General features: G+C 38.7%; 1 non-coding gene across 1 annotated transcript; it reads left to right on the forward strand.

The window, feature by feature from the left end:
* The first annotated feature begins 6,117 nt into the window (after positions 1 to 6,117).
* On the forward strand, positions 6,118 to 6,190 carry Trnaa-agc. The gene has a single exon. It is a non-coding gene; the product is annotated as a tRNA-Ala (tRNA).
* The last annotated feature ends 15,491 nt before the right edge of the window (positions 6,191 to 21,681 follow it).

Raw genomic sequence — 21,681 nt, forward strand, 5'->3', positions numbered from 1 at the left:
CGTTAACTGCAGAGAGTTGGTGTTAAATAAGATAAACCCCTTAATAGCCTCCATGAAAACCCCACATTGTACCACAGGTGTACCACCATCAGAACTATTATTTAATCTTGGCTGGTTCAAATCGTATCTTACCAATCGAAAACAACGAACTTCATGTGAGGGTGAACTGTCTATACTCGTCCTGTGACTTTTGGAGTCCCACAGGGCAGTATTTTAGGCCCATTACTGTTTTTGGTGTACATCAATGGATTATCCGATGTTGTTAAACACTCAGAAATCTCACTGTACGCTGATGATACAGTAATGTACTGTTTTTCAGATGATCCACACAAACTGGAAAATTGTCTAAATGAGGATCTCTGCAATGTAGCCGACTTACATTAAACCTAGAGAAGTTGAAATCCATGTTAATTGGAAGTAATAGAAAATTAACGAATATTTCTTCATTGACCCTATCAATACATGACAGTAACCTGAACTCAGTAAAAAATTTTATCTTCACATTATCTTCGGATTTTTCATGGACTAGTCATGTTGAATATGTAATATCAAAAGCAAATCAGCGACTTGGCCTTTACGGAGAATTAAGCATTTTTTGCCTTACCAGGGCCATTTGTTATTTTATAACAGTTTAGTGCTCCCACTTTTTGATTACGCTGACATCATGTGGGGAGATAAGAATAATATAATTATAATGAATGATTTTCAAATCTTACAAAACAAAGCAGCAAAGCTTATTTTAGATAAACCATTACACTCTTCTGCTACTGAGGCTCTTGTAAAACTGAAGTGGCCGAATTTGAAAGAACGCAGATTTTATCATCGATGCGCGTTCGTTTATAAATTTAAAAACCAATTAATAGATCATAATTTAAATCTGTTAACTAATGGAGACGTGCACCATTATAATACTAGAAACAGTGACCTTTTTAGACTTCCACGTGTTAGTAGAAATTGGGGAAAACAAAGAGTATGCTACCAAACCATCTATGACTGGAATTCCCTAGATAGAGAAACTAGAAATGCCGCCAGCCTTCAAATTTTTAAACGTAGAATATTTAGTAACTTCCTAAAATAATTTTTACCATTATGTATTTTAGATTTTGTATTATTTGTATTTAGTCATATATAGATTATTTAATCTCTTAGGACCTTTTTGAAAAACATTGTAAAATGAAAAAGTATCCTAATAAAAGATTATTATTATTATTATTATTAAAAGGAAAGATCCCAGTGATAACACGGAAGAAAGTCATTAATAGACACAAAGAAGCTCAAGACAACGAAAGAACAAAGAAGGAAAGAAAGAAAGAATACGCTGATCATAGAAGAAATGTAAAAAAGAGCGAGATACAAGTTGGTGATTATGTGTTAGTAAGACAGGAAAAGAAAAACAAACTAACAACGAATTTCAAACCAGAACGATACAAAGTTATTTCGTATTTTCTGCTTTCAGTGTATATTTTTGGTATAATTTTCATCAAAAAAGGATAAGAGTGTTCCTTTTTCTGTTCAACAAATGGAAAGGAGACATAAATTTGTGCTCTGTGTTTGACGTTGTGAATGGCTTAATTCACTTATCAGGGGAATGTTTTTTCTCATTCAGCTATTATTTTATAGCATCCAGGTAAGCCGGCTTTAATAACAATTTCAGTTTTTTGCCTTTGGACTCGAATATAAACTGATTACCAAAGGTTCTGAGCCATATAAATCCATACTTATGATACAAACAGCAAATATACTATTTTAGACCTTTGGTACATGTGCAATGTTATATACCCAAATTTATCATTTTTCTTGACTTAGGGACTTGGGGAAGCAATTAAATTCCTGGCAATGTCAACCTTTGAGTTTGGTCTATTTTGTTTTCATGATAGCAAAGAATGATGTAAATAGGTAAACCTTCCCCCAGTACGTCTACTAGATTCAAGCATTAATCAACATGATCTGACTGACAAATATGCTGAGTAGGTGCTGATACAAAGTAAAGTAATAACATTTTTGCTGCAAACAGTGTAAATTTCAAAAATGATTTTTGGCACTTCACTCGATGCACAAATATTCTAGAGGTTTAAAGGGTCTTAATCTCAAGTGGTATTATACACAGTGGGCGGATCTAGACTATATCAACTGTATCAAATAATACAGTCAGATTTTGCCGAAAATAATATTTTCTGACTGTAAGAATTCCTATATTAATATTTATAAATGCTTTTATTTCATCATTTTACATCGTTTGGAAATCGTTTTTTTCGCTTCACAAGCTGACAAGCGTTTATGGAGCAATTTTTGGCATTTCGCATTCGCCAGCAACGGTTCACTTCTACCTGCTAACAAGCCCGCTTTTTGGGAGTTTGCTTCTTCGTTCAACTCAATAACATAACTCAGAAAGACATTGTCGTAGCAGTTGAGATAAAAATAGAACATTTTTGATACAGTCAGCGGGGGGGTATAAGCTATATTTAGACCGTTCGACTGTATCAAACCAATCAGAATCGCGATCACTGATACAGTTTGATACAGTCAGATGCTGAGTCAGCTACATTGCTCTATTTGAACGATGTCCAACATTCCACACAAAAGGCGCAAGTCTCATTACAAGCAAACTAAGTCTATACGCAGTTTATCTGGCTATCATGGCATCACGCGCTCTGTTAGACAAGTTGAACTGTGCGCTCAATAAGCGAAATTCTTTGGCTGAGAAGGTCGAAGAGCTAACGAATATCAGACATTCATGCGAAATTATTTTTCTGTTGCTCAAAGGGGAATAAATCGCGAGATATATACATGTCAATTTGCGGAGCTACAGTTTCCCAAAAGCCAGCGATTGCGCTCTCATAACCATTATCTTGTCAGGTAACTACAAAGCTTTGTAAATATATTAATATCTTATTCGTTGTAATGATTTTGTGAAGTTAATTTGCATCATGAGTGGAAAATCTGGCTAAACTAATACCCATGTCTGATATGTATACAATAATAGCATCGCGTTCGGATCAATGCACGTGTTTATATTAAAGCCGCTATTATTAATATTTTCTTAAGGCTGATCTGCTAATAGAAATAGTACTAAAGTCGTTACTGTCGTTAGAAATTTGCCTGAATCATTTCCTAAGCTTTGTCCATCTAGTTGTAATAGCTATGAGTTTATGAAACGGAGTTTGCTCTAAAATTTTGACTGTGAAATATGAAATGCCCACAATGGGAAATATGATACCACTATGTCCCATGAATAACCTTAACATTATATAAGTCTAGTCAATGACTGCTGGGAGTAGAACTACCTTTAATTTACTGCAACTTCCAAATTTATCAATTTGATAAGAATATATAATCATAATCATCAATTTTTTTAGTACGCATTTTAAAGCCGGGAAAAAGGTGCTTTGCTAAGAAAAGCCAAAAATTTTGGTAAAAAATATATCTGGAAAAGTACGCTCAAATCGCGGGAAATAGCATCTCCGGGCTTCCAGTTTCAAAAATTTTTTCAGTCAGATTTTTGGCCAGATCCGCCCCTGCACACTTCAAATTCAAGCCAGGAACAGTTGACGAAAAAATGAGTCAACTATCAAACCTAAGCTTTTGCGATGCCGGTGCAATGCAAATTAAACCTCTAGAATATTCGTGCATTGAGTGAAGTGCCAAAAATCATTATTGATTTACCCTCACCTATTCACGGCGTTCCATCATATACACATTAACCATGCTTGCTCTTGTCAGCTACCTCTGTAGCTCAGTGGCGAGAGCATTGCACTGGCATTGCAAAAGCGTAGGTACGATTCCTGCCGGAGAGCCTATAGGTGACTCATTTTTCTGTCAACTGTTCCTGGCTTGAATTTGAAGTGTGTATAATACCACTCGAGATTAAGACGCTTTAAACCTCTAGAATATTTGTGCATCGAGTGAAGTGCCAAAAATCATTATTGAGATGTATTAAGTGTATTAATATCAAGTTGAAGTGATAAACAATATAAGTATATAATTTTCTTGTATGATTGCATGGCGACTTTAGTAATTATAATAACTTGTAGGTACACCACGTAAGTATTAAATACTGCAAAGCTTTCGGTCCGTTAACCCGGACCTTCATCAGTGCAATTACTTGAATACACGTTTGCGCGTCACTTAAATATCATGTTAGTCGTGATTAGTTTGCTCGCGCTATTAATTAAACGGTTTCATTTAATTAAGTTCTAATTAATGCGCGCGCCCTAGACAAGTATTTGACTAAGAGACACCGAAAAGAGCACGCCACGTACTATTAAGTGGCTTTCCCTCTTGGACGATAGTTTGATGTTTATAAATTTCAATAGATTCTCTCATTTTACGAGAGACAGTAAACTTATCGTTTGCTAAAATGGTAGCATCGTTCCATTTAATGCGATGATCATAAGTCCATGCATGGTGAGCTACTGCAGACTTATCCAGTTTACCTTTCTCGCAGTTCGTCTTATGTTCTTTAAGACGTATTGAGAGATTTCTACCGGTCTCTCCAATGTAAACCAAACCACATTCAATTAAATTCACATTAGAAATACAGAAAGATAACTCTATATCTTTCTTAGATATCTTATTTGATGTAAAAGAGAACGGGACTTTGGGCCATAAAGTTTATAGAAAACCAACACACACTGACAGATATCTGAATTATAGTTCATTTCACCATCCTAGCATTAAAAGATCAGTATGCAAAACATTAATCAACCGTGCCAAAACAATTTGTGATTCAAATAGCATTGACTCAGAGTTAAAGCATTTGAAGGATGTTCTGCACATGAATGGCTATCCTAAGAAATTCATAGAACATGCTATGAATGAACAGCAAAGACAGAGGCAAGACACGGAATATCTATCCTCTGTCTGTTTACCATATATTGGCCCAGCTTCATATAAAATCGTTAGGATTTTAAAAGAAGTTGGAATACAAGTTTACCATTCTAGCAATAACAAATTGTTTCGCGCTCTTTACACACACAAGGATGGCGTAGATGAACAACAGAAACCTGGTGTGTACCGCGTTCCATGTGAATGTGGTTTGGTTTACATTGGAGAGACCGGTAGAAATCTCTCAATACGTCTTAAAGAACATAAGACGAACTGCGAGAAAGGTAAACTGGATAAGTCTGCAGTAGCTCACCATGCATGGACTTATGATCATCGCATTAAATGGAACGATGCTACCATTTTAGCAAACGATAAGTTTACTGTCTCTCGTAAAATGAGAGAATCTATTGAAATTTATAAACATCAAACTATCGTCCAAGAGGGAAAGCCACTTAATAGTACGTGGCGTGCTCTTTTCGGTGTCTCTTAGTCAAATACTTGTCTAGGGCGCGCGCATTAATTAGAACTTAATTAAATGAAACCGTTTAATTAATAGCGCGAGCAAACTAATCACGACTAACATGATATTTAAGTGACGCGCAAACGTGTATTCAAGTAATTGCACTGATGAAGGTCCGGGTTAACGGACCGAAAGCTTTGCAGTATTTAATACTTACGTGGTGTACCTACAAGTTATTATAATTAATATAAGTATATATTCAATAATATGATAAAAAATATGCACAGCCTTTATACCTAAGACAGCTGCGTGGGAGGTCGTCTATACCGGTGTAGCGGTCTGAGATTGTCATCGTGCTGAAATTGTAAATAAGGTACTGCGCATGCTCTGTTGATCAATGCGCCCGCGATGAATATCGACCGTGCTCAGATTGTTTATTTCCAACACATGTTCTTCAGAATATACTGCGAAGTGAATTTCTAGTGAAAATTTCATTATTTTCTTAATCTTTTTTGTATTCTTTCAAAATTTATTGTGTGCAGAAGATATTCCTGGAGATTTTGCATTCTAAAGGTGAGTAGTTACAGCAAACATGCACTATTTACATAAACCGAATGAACCGATCATTAAATGTATATATGTGATGTTGCTACTCTGAGTCACCAACCGGGCAAGCTGAAAAATTAGCTTGACCACGGTGGGAATCGAACCTGCAACCTTTGGTTTGCTAGTCCATTGCTCTTCCAACTGAGCTACAAGGTCAAGACAAGGAATCGAACCCGCAACCTTTGGTTTGCTAGTCCAATGCTCTTCCAACTGAGCTACAAGGTCTTGACCTTGTAGCTCAGTTGGAAGAGCATTGGACTAGCAAACCAAAGGTTGCGGGTTCGATTCCCACCGTGGTCAAGCTAATTTTTCAGCTTGCCCGGTTGGTGACTCAGAGTAGCAACATCACATATATACATTTAATATACACACCTGAGTCTTTGCATTATCACTATGAACCGATCATATTTAATATGATATTATTAAAAACTAAACATTTATATTCAGTGATATATTAAGTTTACTATAATATATAGTTACTATTTTGAAACAGTTCATCATTAAAAAAAGCTTAATTATTATGTTACTTTTTATATTTGTCAGTTTGCTGTGCACGATGCCTGCTAACATTGGTGATTCAATCGATGTCGTAACGTTTGACAACACTTATGGCTCAGCTGAGCAGAACTTGCCTGAAACAAAAAGTCAAGCAGAACTGAGGAATGTAAGACTTACGATACATAAAAGTCAGTGTGAGAAGCTAATAGAGTACCTGCTGGATAAGAAGTGCAGACCTGAGTTGAGCAAGAAAGAAATAAGAAATATTAAGAATAAAGCTGCAACACACAAATTTGATTCAACAAGTAAGTGTCAAAGTCATCTATATGTAGTTTGTTTTCTAGTCTGTGCTGTTTATACTATTAACTAGCAATGCAAACATGGACCCTAGTGAACCTTGGGTTTAATTTATGTACTTGTCTAGAGGAGACCCCTGTATCTCAGTGGGTTAATACTATAAATGATTTCAACTAAGCTGCATAGTGCCCTAGCAGCATAGCAAGACTGATCAAACTATGCATTATTGTCTCTGTGCACCACACTGTGAATATACTGGTGCATGATGGAATCATGTCTTCAATTGTCATGCCAAGCATATATTGCATATATGGAACAATGCAAAATTTTTAGCTATTTAAGTTGCAAGGTTTTGGATGAGTAAAATTGTATTATGGTATTTCTTGTAGAAAATGAGCTGATATACATAGGGCCTAAAAAAGATTTAAAAAAGAAAGTTGTGACGGAGTTTGAAGAAATTGCACAAATTTTGCATCAGTATCACTTCAACCCAATGGGTGGCCATAGTGGAATAAACAATACGCTGTCCAAAATATCACAATATTATATGTGGCATGGTATGAAAGCTGATGTGACAGAATATGTAAGTATGAAGAAAATATTCAAGTGATTATATAACTGTTGTGCAATCATATACATGTATGCATATTACGCATATATTTTCTCATTGCAGTGATCATATAATAACAAGTTTTTAACTTCTTTGATCTTTGACAGTGTCAAACTTGTGACCGATGCCAAAGGTTTGAAAAAATAAAAACTCAAGCTCCTGAAATGAAAGCAATTAAGGTCAATGAACCTTTGGAATTAGTTGGAATGGATCTTATTGGTATGCATACTGTACAAATAATCACTCTACCTTGAGAAAATTTTACTCATTTAAAGTTTTCTCTTGTTCTTTGTTTTAGGACCACTTCCCACAACATCAGCTGGATATAAGTACGTCCTAACTTTCACTGACTACTTCACAAAATTTGTGGAGTTTTTTCCATTAAAAGAGAAGGCTGCAATTGGTGTTGCTCGCTCAATCAAGACATTTGTTTGCAGGTATAAAAATGCAGATTGTATAGATACAGAAAAGTGTATTTAAAATCTGAACTTTGTAGCTACCATATTGTTCATTTGTTGTCCCTTCAAAGTTTAAACAATCAACTGGACCCATTACTCTGCTCATTGGGGAAAATATTGAAGATGCTGACTACATACATATTTATATAGGTGGGGTGCCCCTGCTAGACTGTTGTCTGACCAAGGCAGAGAATTTGTTGCAAAGGTAAGGTAGTTGATATCATCTTGTATTTTCATACAAATTTACAAGTCTAACTTGTGTAAATTTTTCGTTTACTATAATTACAGGTAAATAGTGAAGTTTGTAAGAAATTCAACATAAATCGATCAGTTACCAGTGCCTACCACCCCCAAACCAACGGCCTTGATGAACGAACCAACAAGACCTTAAAGACTCGATTGTCTAAACTCGTCAACGAATGCCAAGATAACTGGGATGAATATCTGGAAGAGGTTGCATTCTCAATCCGCACCCAAAAACAAGGTTCCACCAAATACAGCCCCTTCTACCTTATGTTTGGTCGGCAACCTAGAACCCCAATGGAGGTATAAAACCAAGCTGTTTTTTCTTAATATAATGCAATATTGCGTGCAACACAAAAAAGATACTAAATTTAAATTACTAGGTTCATATTCATGAATAGTTGAACCTAATTCTCCATTGCTTAATTATTAATTTTGTAAATGAAACAGGGATTTGAAGATGACTCGGATTTACCTAGTACATGTCTTGCTTTATATTTTGTACTTCACCAGATATGTTTGGCACCCTAAAGATTCCAATAATGGCTACAATGGTTATGTATTTTGTTTTCTTTATAGGTAAAAGAGAATGTCGAGAGGGCTCAAGCAAAGCAAAAGAAAGAATATGCAAAGAACAAAGAAAAGGGAGTAAAAGTTTTTACTTTTGCAGTCGGAGAATTAGTTCTCCGTAAATGTATGAAGAATGTTGCACGCCAAGGTGGAAAAATGGAAGCTACATGGACTGGTCCATACAGGTATTAATCATTGTGTAAAATTCATAATGGACCTTACTTTACCTTGGTTATGTTTATTGCCCAACAATTTTACAAGACAAGGAAAAGTTTTGTACAGTTTTGGTTACTCCTTAAAACTTCTTGAGTTTCTAATTCTTTAACAAATTACCACAAGATCATTAAGTTAAGCATTTTCCATTTTGTAGGATTGTTGATATAGATAATAACCAAAGAATCCAACTAGCATATATTGAAAATGGGGAGAATCTTAAAGTGGAAGTCCCGTACGACCAAGTCAGACCACATGTGACAAGTGATCTCCACAGACCAGTAATTAGAACAGCTACCAGCAGGCCCCACTTGGACAGTGACACTGATGTGCCTGAGACCTGTCCCAACTCACCTCAAGGATCCCCAACCTCTGTTGAAACAAGGTCTTTGAAAGATGACAAAGCCTGTGTCACCAACCACCCAATGCAAGATGATGAAGAGATAAAAGTTGTTGCCCATGTTAAGGCCAAAAAGAGGAAAGTGGGACCACTACCTGTTACATCAGCAAGACTGAAGAAGAATGTGAAAAACCTCACCCCAGATATTCAAGATGGCAAATGGTTGTCAGATGAACACATCGACCATGCACAGGCAATACTGGCAAAGCAATTTGACAACATTGGAGGCTTGCAACCTGTTTGTGTATTTGTGCCAGATGGCTGTCAGCGTGTGGGTACTCCAGAACAGAGTTTTGTACAAATTTTAAATATTGGTGGAAACCACTGGATCGTTGTTAGTAATGTTGGCTGCCCCAAGGACAATATTGTCATTTATGATAGTCTGTATGACAAAATCAGTGCCACTTGCAGATCAAAATTTTTGAGGCAAATTGCATACATGCTCATGCCAGCATCTAAGTGCATGACACTGCTGTGGGCAGATCTGCAGAAACAAGAAGGAACTTCAGACTGTGGTTTATTTGCCATTTCTGTTGCAACCAGTCTGTGCTTTGGTCAATTACCACAGAATTGTACATGGCAACAGAAGGAAATGCGTCGGCATCTATTAAGATGCATTGATGATGGGAAATTGTCACCTTTTCCAATGTCAGGAGCAGAGAGGAGTCACCAAATTTATCTCAGCAGTGAGGAAATTGAAGTTTTTTGCCACTGCAGACAACCACACATAAATGATGTATTCATGATCCAGTGCGATAAGTGTCAGGAATGGTTCCATCGTGGTTGTGAAAGGGTACCAAGAGTGGTTAAAAAAAAGACAAGTTTCTTTTGTAAAACCTGTAAATAGTCCTGATATTTCAAGTATATATAATATATTAATAGTATGTACAAAATATTACCTTAACTTATAATGCATAACCTGGTTGAATAAATTCTATATATTTATATATTATTGACCAATTGTATTGTCCACTAGTGTTCAGCCTTCTAAATGCTTCAATAGCCAAAGTGTCAAAAAATGCTAAAATGAATAATATTAAGCATGGCAATTTAAGCACAACAATCTCAGCACAGCAAACTCAGCACAGCAACCTTCGCACAACAATCCCAGCGCAACAAACTCAGCACAACAAACTACCATATATGTCAGTCTGTAATATTCAAAATTTGTTGAAATAGGATAGATACTCCCTTAATTTGTGCTGAGTTTGTTGTGCTGGGATTGTTGTGCGAAGGTTGCTGTGCTGAGTTTGCTGTGCTGAGATTGTTGTGCTGAGTTTGCTGTGCTGAGATTGTTGTGCTGAGATTGCTGTGCTGAGATTGTTGTGCTAAGATTGCTGTGCTGAGTTTGTTGTGCTGAGTTTGTTGTGCTGGGATTGTTGTGCGAAGGTTGCTGTGCTGAGTTTGCTGTGCTGAGATTGTTGTGCTGAGATTGTTGTGCTTAAATTGCCATGCTTAATATTATCAACAATCTCAGCACAACAATCTCAGCACAGCAAACTCAGCACAGCAACCTTCGCACAACAATCCCAGCACAACAATCTCAGCACAGCAAACTCAGCACAACAATCTCAGCACAACAAACTCAGCACAGCAAACTCAGCACAACAATCTCAGCACAGCAAACTCAGCACAGCAACCTTCGCACAACAATCCCAGCACAACAAACTCAGCACAAATTAAGGGAGTATCTATCCTATTTCAACAAATTTTGAATATTACAGACTGACATATATGGTAAAAAAGATATACCGTTTAGAAAAAACTTTCAAATAATGCGACCCGCATGTAATTATTCCTGTTATTTATCTTTTACTTATTATGTTCATATATAAGTTGAACTTCTGCTTTGAACTTATAAGATTCGCAGAAATATGCTATTTACAATTTGCTACAACCTCAGCACGATGACAATTTCAGATCGCCTTACCACGTGCTAGGATTGCAGGCTCGATTTCGAGCATGCGCAGTACCTTATTTACAATTTCAGCACGATGACAATCTCAGACCGCTACACCGGAAGCTATGACCGGATATACAATATCATTACATCCTCCCTTCTCTAACTAGAACACTAATACTACTTTTTTTTTAAAGTTTTTTTTGTGAAGCTAAGAATTAAATGATAATAGTAGTTCTTAAAGTTATAGACTACATATTAATAAGAGTTCCAATTATTACAATATGCTAGTTCATACCAATCCTTTCCTACATTTCTAACTGTACTGGAGGTTTGATTGTTCTACCACTTCGCGTTGTATAGTGATGGTCATTATGATTGTCAATGGCTAGCTCATGATTCAATTAATTATCTCTGAATTCAGGTATTTATTTGGATTGCTGATTTGTCTGATCTTGCATCACGTGCATTGGTTCATGGGGAAATTCTCGTATTTGTACTCAATTTCTCCTTACTTCTCGTCCATCTGATTTCTTCACGATGTAGGATCGAGGTACTTCTTGAATCTTCTCCTTTATTTCCGCACGTTCCCAGCACTGTGTGTTACTGGATTTTGGATGCTCACCTTCTTACCCGAAATTTAATACAGGTAATGCCTTTGTATTTCGGTCGTAGTAAAACTTTTGAACATTTTGTCTTTCAATCAATCTACGAGAACTCTCTTCCTTTGCTCTGTTCGTCGAAATTTTCCTTGGTAAGTTATCTCTGATCCGTCGGCCAAGTAGCATCTCAGCTGGTGATGGAAGCTTGTCATCAATTGGGGTTGCTCTTAAAAACAACAAAGCCATCAGAGGGTCCGTATTGGTTGCTTTTGCTTTCTTCATAGCCATTTTTGCACTTTTACCTGGTATTCGATAAAGCCATTTCTTCTGGGGTAGTGTGGAGAACGTGTAATGTGCTGGAAACCATATTCCTTTGCAAATTCTCTGTATGGTTGCCCGTCAAAATGGGGACCATTATCAGATCTTACCACTCTCGGGATCCTGTGTTCACTGAAAATTTGCTTGGTAAAATCGACCACTGTTTTACTACTACTCTGTCTTTCGGTATTTTCCTTACAAACTGGTATTTCGAGAAATAACCAGCAACCAATAGATATTCTGAACCATCCAAATAAAACAGATCTGTACCTATGGTAATCCATGGTCCTGGCGATACTTTTGTCTGGATCAGTGGCTCTTTCACTTGGCTGTTTTGCATCTCTTGACATGTGTTGCACGACCTGCAACCGCTGTCAATATTGTTGTTCATTCCTTTCCAATATACACAAGTTCTTGCTCTTAACTTGGTTTTCTCAGAACCCTGATGCCCCGCGTGAAGCTTATTGAGAATGTCATGTTGTAATTGTTGTGGAATGATGATGCGATGACCTTTCATTAAAATGCCATCTTCTTTGCGAAAGGTCCAATATGGCCTGACGGACTCTTCAACTTGTCTGATATTTGCGGGCCAGCCAGTGTGAATGACTTCTTTCAATGCCTGAAGCTCGGGATCTGTGTTGGTGATCACACAAATCCGTTCCAGCATCTTGTCGCTAAATTGCGGGCATACTTCGTGTATTTGGACATCCATGTCGGGAATAGCATCTTTCCCTTCGGGCGATAATCGAGATAATGCATCTGCTACTTCCATTCTGTTCCCTTGTCTGTACTTGATAGTGAGATCATATGGTTGTAAACGCATCAGCATACGTTGTAAGCGTGGTGGTGCTGCTGTAAAATGTTTCATATGAATAGTTTCAAGTGGTTTATGGTCAGACTGAGCAATAAAACTGCGACCATATAAATAGGTACAGAACTTTTCACATGCATAAACAACAGCTAACAGTTCTCGTTCAATGTTTACATACCTTGAATCGGCATCGGTCAACGCTTTGCTGGTGAATGCTACAGGCTTGTTTTTCTGCATGAGGGTAGCTCCCAAACCCTTTGTCAAGGCGTCAACATGTAACACTGTCTCCTTTTTAGGATCAAAATATGTTAGTGTAATTTCATTGGTAATGGAGCTCTTGATTTTTTCAAAAACCTCTTGATGGGATGAATTCCAGACAAACTTATTTCCTTTCTTGATTAGCTCTCTTAAGGAAGCAGTATGTATGGTGATTAAGGTTTGGGATAAAAGGTGCCATGTATGTAGCCAAACCTAAGAATGTCTGCAACTCCTGGCTGTTGGCTGGAGGTGCCATTTGCTTAATGGCTGAGACTTTGTAGGGGTCTGGTTGAATACCATCTGGATCACAGATAAGACCATAGAACTTTATCTTCTCTTGCTTTACAAAACACTTTTCAGGGTTCAGCTTTAACCCACTTTGTTGACATAGATTGATCATTATGATCACGCTCTTACTCCGTTCTGCCCAAAATTACGATGTCATCAGCAACGCCAATAGAGAGTTTCCGAAAGCACAACGGCAACGGCGACGGCAACTTCATTTATGGCGTTGGCGTTGCCGTCGCTGTTTCGTGTAGCATTCATTCCGTAAAATGTTTATTTTGCCGCGAAATGTCATGAAATGTTATAGTACTCTGTGGTTCCATACTTAAACAAAGATGAGTTTTAGAGAAAATAGAATAGCATTACTGCATGCCCACGATGAAGGTGACATTGACGACGAAGAGTTCTTAATGCTCTAGGATGTAAACAGATCAACAAATCTTGATTTGCCATATTGGGACTACGAACAGTTTGACCTGGATAATCTTTGCAACGACAAGTGTAAAGCTGAATTTCGCTTCCTAAAAAATGACATATACACGCTTTATGAAGTTCTGCAATTCCCAGAGGAAATGAAATGCGTCAATGGTTTTAAAGTTTCGAGCCTGACTGCACTTTGTCGGTTCTTCTCAAAAGATTTGCATATCCTTGCAGGTATTTGGATATTATGCCTAGATTTGCCCTATCTGTCCCACAACTTTCAAGTTTCAATGGTAAGCAATCTTGCTAAAATAATTTTTCTCGTGTAAACGATGTTGGGATGTAAGCACAGATCAAAATAAACACATACATACCTTTTTTGTTTCTCTTGAGCAGCCATGGTTTGTGAGTTTTGTCTCTTTGATCTCGCGTTTTAGCTGCGAGGTTTGTTTATTTCACGTCGGTCGCATGAAGCGAAAACGTCGATTTGGGGTTTCCTCTGACTGGCACATGCGCAGTTTTATTAAAATATCGTTCTTGCGTTGCCATCGCCGTTGCCGTTGTGCTTTCGGAAACTCGCTAATGATACCTTTACAACCTTTGAACGTTTGGTCAATCTTTGCCTGAAAAATATCTTGTGACATTTTTGGGCCAAAAGGCATTTGCTTGAAACAATATCTTCCATATGGGGAATTAAAAGTGGTAAGATAACTTGACTCCTCATCTTGTACGACATTCCAGTAGCCACATTTTGCATCAACAATAGAAAAGAATTTTGCCTAATGTAATTCTGGTAGGATTTCTTCCAAGGTTGGAACAACATGATGCTCTCTTAGAATTGCTGCGTTCAAATCTTTGGGGTCCAGACATAACCTTAATCTTCCAGTTGGCTTTTGTCGATAAACCAAGCTGTTCACCCATTGCGTAGGCTCTCCTTCCTGCAATTTGACTATGATACCATCAGCAACCATCTCGTCCAACTCTCTCTTTATGTTGTCTTTTAAGCTGATTGGAACGCGTCGTGGAGAATGTATCGCTGGTGGAACTGATGGATCAGTTCTTATGTGGTATTCACCCTGGAATTTTCCGATGGCATCAAAACAATTCGGATACTGTGCTAATAGATCTTGATCTTAGTTACTGACATTTTCTGATAGCACTGTTGAGAGAACAATCATATAACATCCGGTGAACTTTAATACCGGATATGACCTTTCATTAAATTAGCAAATCATAAGATACTTGAACTATTACGTCATGAAAAAAAAAAATCCTAAACACATGTTGAACGTTTTTACACAGATACATATCTTTTTTTTTTACTCGTTGTTGTTACCAATTTATTGATATTATTCCTTGGTGTAATAAATGTGAAAAGAGAAACGATGTCTCTCCCTTCAATTCACTCAACAGGTTATGGGCCCAGGAGGCTTTACTTTAATGGAGATCCAAACAACTATACAATTTGGGAGACACGATTCATCAACTATTTATATACACTAGACAAAGGTGTACACAAAGCCATTTTACCCCAAGTTGAGGAGGAAGAAAACGACCGAGACTTCGACGAAAAGAATAGACGAGCCTATGCCGAGTTGGTACAAACACTGGATGAACGTTCGCTACAACTAATAATGCACGATGCTACAAATAATGGACGAGAAGCGTTGAAAATCCTCAGCAGCCACTACGCCAGCGCCGAGAAACCACGAGTACTCACGCTATATGAAGAGTTGACAACACTCCGTATGTCTGTACATGAAGACATCACTGATTACATTATCAGAGCTGAAAAAGCAGCTACAGGATTAAAATCAGCAGGTGAGACAATTAGTGACAATCTTATTATCGCCATGCTTTTGAAAGGTTTACCCGAAGCATACACGTCATTTGTTGTGGTACACACACAGTTAGACAAAGTAAAAACACTGACTGAATTCAAAGCCGCACTACACAACTATTCCAACACCGAAGCCAGCCGCTCTGCTTCAGCCCAAGCGCCATCATCTGCTATGTTCTCATCCAATGATAATAAATCCGGTCCAACTAAATCATCGAAAAACCAGCAAACTTGTAATTCGTCTGGAAAAACAAATCACACATCACGAAACTGCAGAGTAAAATCCAAATTGAAATGTACTTTTTGTGACAAACCAGGGCACGTAGAAAGTGTCTGTTTTCAAAAGAAAAGAGACGGTGCAAACAAACAAAACACGGCCAGCAACGTATCATTCTCTTTCTCGTTGAGTGATAAAATCATGTTCAGCAGCGCACACAGACCTCATTCCCTACTTGTTGATTGTGGCGCAACGTGTCATATTGTGAACGACCCAAATAGCATGATAGCATACGACGATTCTTTCGATCCAAGTCAACACTACATCGAGCTCGCTAATGGTCATCGTAGCAACACCATCGTTACAGCGAAAGGTACAGCCAAGTTCACTATCCTTAGTTCCACCGGCCAACATATCGACATTATGCTCAAGAACGCATTGCTCGCACCAACCTTTCCAGTGAGTCTGTTCTCAGTACGAGCAGCAACTGATGCGAACGCAACGGTCGTCTTCACCAAAGATACAGCTAAACTCATCACCAACCATACTCGATTCGACATCCACAAACGAGGTCGCCTGTACTACCTACCCACAATTACGAATGACACAGCTAGCACAACCAGATCCCTTGCTGACTGGCACAAAACTCTTGGCCACATGAATCATGAGGACATTCTCAAACTAGAGTCTGCCACCCGAGGAATGAAGATCACAGACCCAAAAGGCAAACAACCGTGCAACACATGCAATGAGCATAAGATGACAAAGCTACCAAAGTCCCATGATGATCCTCCCGTGCACGCTACGCGAACACTTGAACGAGTGCACACTGACGTTTGTGGACCAATCACTCCAGTTTCACGAGAAGGCTACAAGTATATCATCAACTTCATTGACGAATTCTCAAGCATGCTCTTCGTCTACTTCCTACGTTCTAAAGATGAAGCATTCCAAGCATTGAAAAAATTCCTTGCTGACGTGGCCACGATTGGGCGACCACAGGAAATCCACAGTGATAACGGCGGAGAATACATGGGTCAAGCCTTCCAACAAGTCCTACTCGATAACGGTATCAAACACACTACCACAGCACCACACTCGCCGTACCAAAACGGCAAGTCAGAGCGAACCTGGCGCAGCCTGCTAGAGATGGCACGATGCCTGATAGCTGATGCATCTCTCATGAAGCCACTATGGTCGTACGCTGTACGCACGCACAATATCTAAGGAACAGAAGCTTTCAGAGAAGAACCCAAAAGACCGCCTACGAACTGTTCACGAATTCCAAACCAGACATGCGAAAAGTACACCCCTTTGGATCACACTGCACCTTCTACCTAGAGGGAAATAAATCCAAATTACAACAGAGAGGATATCCAGGGATCTACCTTGGTGTCAACCCGATAAGCCAAGGTTATTTCATCCTGAACATAAAGAACCAGGAGTGATCACAACAAGAAATGCTCACATTGAAGAAACCATCACTGAAGAACCAGATAGAGAAGTACCACCGATGCAGCCAGACCATCTCAATCACCTGACACCCCCACGATCAATGACGAGTCGAATACAAGTGACAACGAACCACGTTCTGATGAACCCGAGGGAAATTCATCCGAGGCAAGTGAAGAACACCCTCGACGTGACATACATCCACCAAAACGCTTCGCGGACTATTATCTAACAGCCAACGTCGACTATGCCTATGCTGCTGTGCCCATTATACCCACTTCTTATGAAGAAGCAGTTAACTCAGAAGACGCCGAATTATGGAAAGCTGCCATGGACGCCGAAATCCAGACTCTCGAGCAAAATCAGACATGGGTCCTCTCCCCTTTGCCACAAGGTAGAACCGAAACAAAAGGGCGATGGGTATACACAATCAAACAAGGAAAGTCCGAAAGTGAAGTGCAATACAAGGCTCGATACGTCGCAAAAGGGTACTCACAAACCCAAGGCGTCGACTACGATGAGACATACTCACCAACAACTCGTTTCACGTCAATTCGAGCATTACTACAAAAAGCTGCTAACGAAGGTCTACATTTACATCAAATGGATGTGAAAGCTGCCTATTTGAACGCCCCGATCGACAAGGAGATATACGTGGAGCAACCGCCGGGCTACGAACAAACCGATAGTACTGGCTTAAAGCTCAGTTGCCACCTCAAGAAGTCCCTCTACGGCCTCAAACAGAGTGGCAAAAATTGGCATACCACACTGACCGCCTTCCTGAGGTCTGAGGGATTCATCCCCAATAGCAACAACCCTTGTGTTTACACTCGCTCCGACAGTAATGGTGAAAAGATCATCATCCTGTTTTGGGTGGACGATATCATAATCGGCAGCACCAACCTCGATACAATCGAAGCCGTGAAAGAGATGCTCAACAGCAACTTTAAGATGGACGATCGCGGCGAACTGAAATGGTTCCTAGGCATTGACTTTAAACGTCTCGAAGATGGAAGCTATCAGATGAGCCAAGAACGATATGCACAAGCAATACTACGACGCTTCAACATGTCCGAATGTAAACCGGCTCCTACTCCTGTGACAAAAGGGGCCACGCAATCGAGCAGAGCTGATGATCAACAAAACCACAACTTTCCATACCGACAAGCAATTGGAAGCCTCATGTACCTCATGACTGCGACACGACCAGACATTAGCTGGACAGTATCTTGGCTATCTCAATTCTTAGAAAACCCAACTATGCAACATATTACAGTCCTCAAGCGAGTTCTCCGCTACATACAAGGCACCAAATCATACAAGCTAAACTTCACGCAAACCGACGTACAGCTAACAGCTTACTCCGACTCAGACTGGGCGAACGATCCGAAAGACCGACGTTCCGTGACTGGTTATATTATCACACTGGGTGGAGCACCAATTAGCTGGAGAACCCAAAAACAACCTACTGTTACGCTCTCATCATGTGAAGCTGAATACATGGCGATAACAGAAGCAGTAAAAGAGCTCTTGTACCTCCGATCATTTTGCTCGTCGCTTGGCATCACCATTCCGCAGCCTGTTATCCTATTCTGCGACAATCAGTCAGCTATCGCCTTGACGCAAGGGAGTGCTCTATCACATAATCGTACGAAGCACATTGATGTCCGATATCATTTCGTACGTGAACAACAAGGTATCGACTACCGGCACGTCCCGTCAGAGAATAATCTTGCAGACATTCTTACGAAGCCCGTGACCACAACTTTACACGAGCGCATGGTCCGGATGCTCCAGATTGCGGGGGCATGTTGAGAGAACAATCATATAACATCCGGTGAACTTTAATACCGGATATGACCTTTCATTAAATTAGCGAATCATAAGATACTTAAACTATTACGTCATGAAAAAAAAAATCCTAAACACATGTTGAACGTTTTTACACAGATACATATCTTTTTTTTTTACTCGTTGTTGTTACCAATATATTGATATTATTCCTTGGTGTAATAAATGTGAAAAGAGAAACGATGTCTCTCCCTTCAATTCACTCAACAAGCACTGAATAGTATGTGATATGGTATGGGTTGGTGGTGTTGATTGCCTTTCTATGGTGTAGTTGAATTTCACTAGATCCAGATCAGCCGACGTTGGCAAACCAATGATAGCAGGACCTTGCGTGTTTGTAACATAAAACTGTGCCATGGAGCTGTTGCCCTTAAATTTGCAAACAATTGTAATTGTTCCATAATGGTGTATTTGTGAAACTCCATACGCTGTAAGGATGGTATCGGAGAGGGTTCTGTTGATCCTTTCTTGGGGTTGCCCTTCTCATCAACGCTCTGTGGGAACATTTTTTGGTACAATCTCATGGGAAGTATGTTTCCTTGAGCACCAGTATCTAACTTGGCTTTGAGCAATGCTTTAGTTTGGGGTGTTGTACTCAAATGCCTTTATACCTAAGACAGCTGCGTGGGAGGTCGTCTATACTGGAAGCTATGACCCCGGATATACAATATCATTACATTAAGCACATTATACACATTGTTAGGGACCGCGCACGCACGGGCGCTTGGCATTGGAATTAGCTAATTTCGTATGCAAAATAGCCCCTGTTTGCTACAAAATAACTTAAAAAGTAAAATATGCCTGTTACTGCACCTGTTTCGTCTGTTTCCATACGGCTATTAGCCGGTAAAAAACACCCCAAACGGATGGGCTGTCAGCTGTGTAACGTACGTCCGTTTGTACGTTGAGTTCTGTCAATTATAGTTTCTACAGAAATTCTTTACCTAAATCTGAAGTTAAACGAAAAATTACGTTTATAATTTTAAAGAATGAAGTAGTAAGATACTGAACTTTAGAAGTACATGAGATTCTGCTGGAAAATGCGAATATTTTTATTTGTTATGAATTTAATTCTGGAATAAACGAGGCCATCTTTTACAATTACAAGATTCTAATAATGTTTCTTTGGGCTATGAGTCAGTCAATTGGAAAGAGTTTACTCTTATAACAGTTTTTAACAGTTTTATTGTGGTATTTTTCTTTAATTTTTCAAAGTAAGGCAATTTTGTTAGGCATCTGGCTTGATGATCCCCGAGCCGGTGCGGAGCACCGTGCGAGGGTACTAATTCCGCTCGGATATTTACACCCAGGATGTGCAAATGCGAAATCAAAGTCGTCCGCCATTATGCAATGGACCTCACGCCATGGACGGTCTTCTACGTTATGCGCATGCACCAGTGTGAACTACTAAGCTCTTGATTGGTCGAGACAAAAATTTGTATTTTCAAACGTCAGTGAATAACTGTCATTTCGCAAAATTTTGATGAAATTTTTAAATTTATGTTTTCATGTATATGGAATATACGTATTTTTAATTAAATTAGAAAGAAACTTGAATGTGGTAAGGACTTTTCATGGTTTAACAAATAACAAGACCAAATTTTTGAGTTTCGACTGAATTCACAGTGTATAATGAAGTCGGAAGATTTTGCACTTGATAATATTTCATCCGGCACAGCATTAAAAAGTAATTCTTTTGTGGTAAACACAACTTTAATATTTTCAAATGTATTTGACTGTAAATGTGAATGTTTTATATGATATACAACATTGTAATTTCATTTATAAACTTCGTTTTCATAATGAAATAAACCGTGCAAAAACCGGTCGAAGCGTAACATAAAACTTCGGAAGTTGTATGAGACGTCTGATGTTATATTTCATGGTAATTAATAATTAAAACAATTTACTATAACACTGACTATAGATGAGTTAACTTCCGCAAAAAGGTAGGAATCTTATCGTATTTTTGCCATTTTTTCACAAAAATATGAGGGTAAACTTTGATTCTTTAAAAATATACGGCCGTCGGGAGTTGCTATGACTACAGTGTTTCCACGTGCAGAAAAATATTTCCATACTTTTCTCAATTTCTTTTTCTCTCTATACGATCACAGAATACCTAACAGAAGTGGAACTCTATACTATTTTTTCGTAAGTGTGATTCATCATGATTCGTCACTTAGCAAGTGCATTTTTTTGAGGCAGTCACCCCCCTGCCAATGTCTAAAATTAGCGCATTTTTAGTATTGGCAGGGGGGTGACTACCTAAAAAAATGCACTTGCTAAGTGACGAATCACACTTACGAAAAAAGTACAGGAGTTCCATTTCTGTTAGGTATTCTGTGATACGATGTACCCTCCAAAACCCCCAACCACATAAATTTTCTAAAAATCATGTTACCATCCCTATGCTTAAGTGATTTCGTTCAACCGAGGCGAGGGGTTGCTGCATGCATGTATTTCTAGTATAACTAGTATGGGGTACATATTTATTTTGGTTTCTTTATATCAATGGTTTATATGAATTATGCAACTTTGCAATGAT

Source organism: Dendronephthya gigantea, unplaced genomic scaffold, assembly GCF_004324835.1.
Source record: "Dendronephthya gigantea isolate DGI-Jeju-01 unplaced genomic scaffold, DenGig_1.0 000075F, whole genome shotgun sequence".
NCBI lineage: Eukaryota > Metazoa > Cnidaria > Anthozoa > Malacalcyonacea > Nephtheidae > Dendronephthya > Dendronephthya gigantea.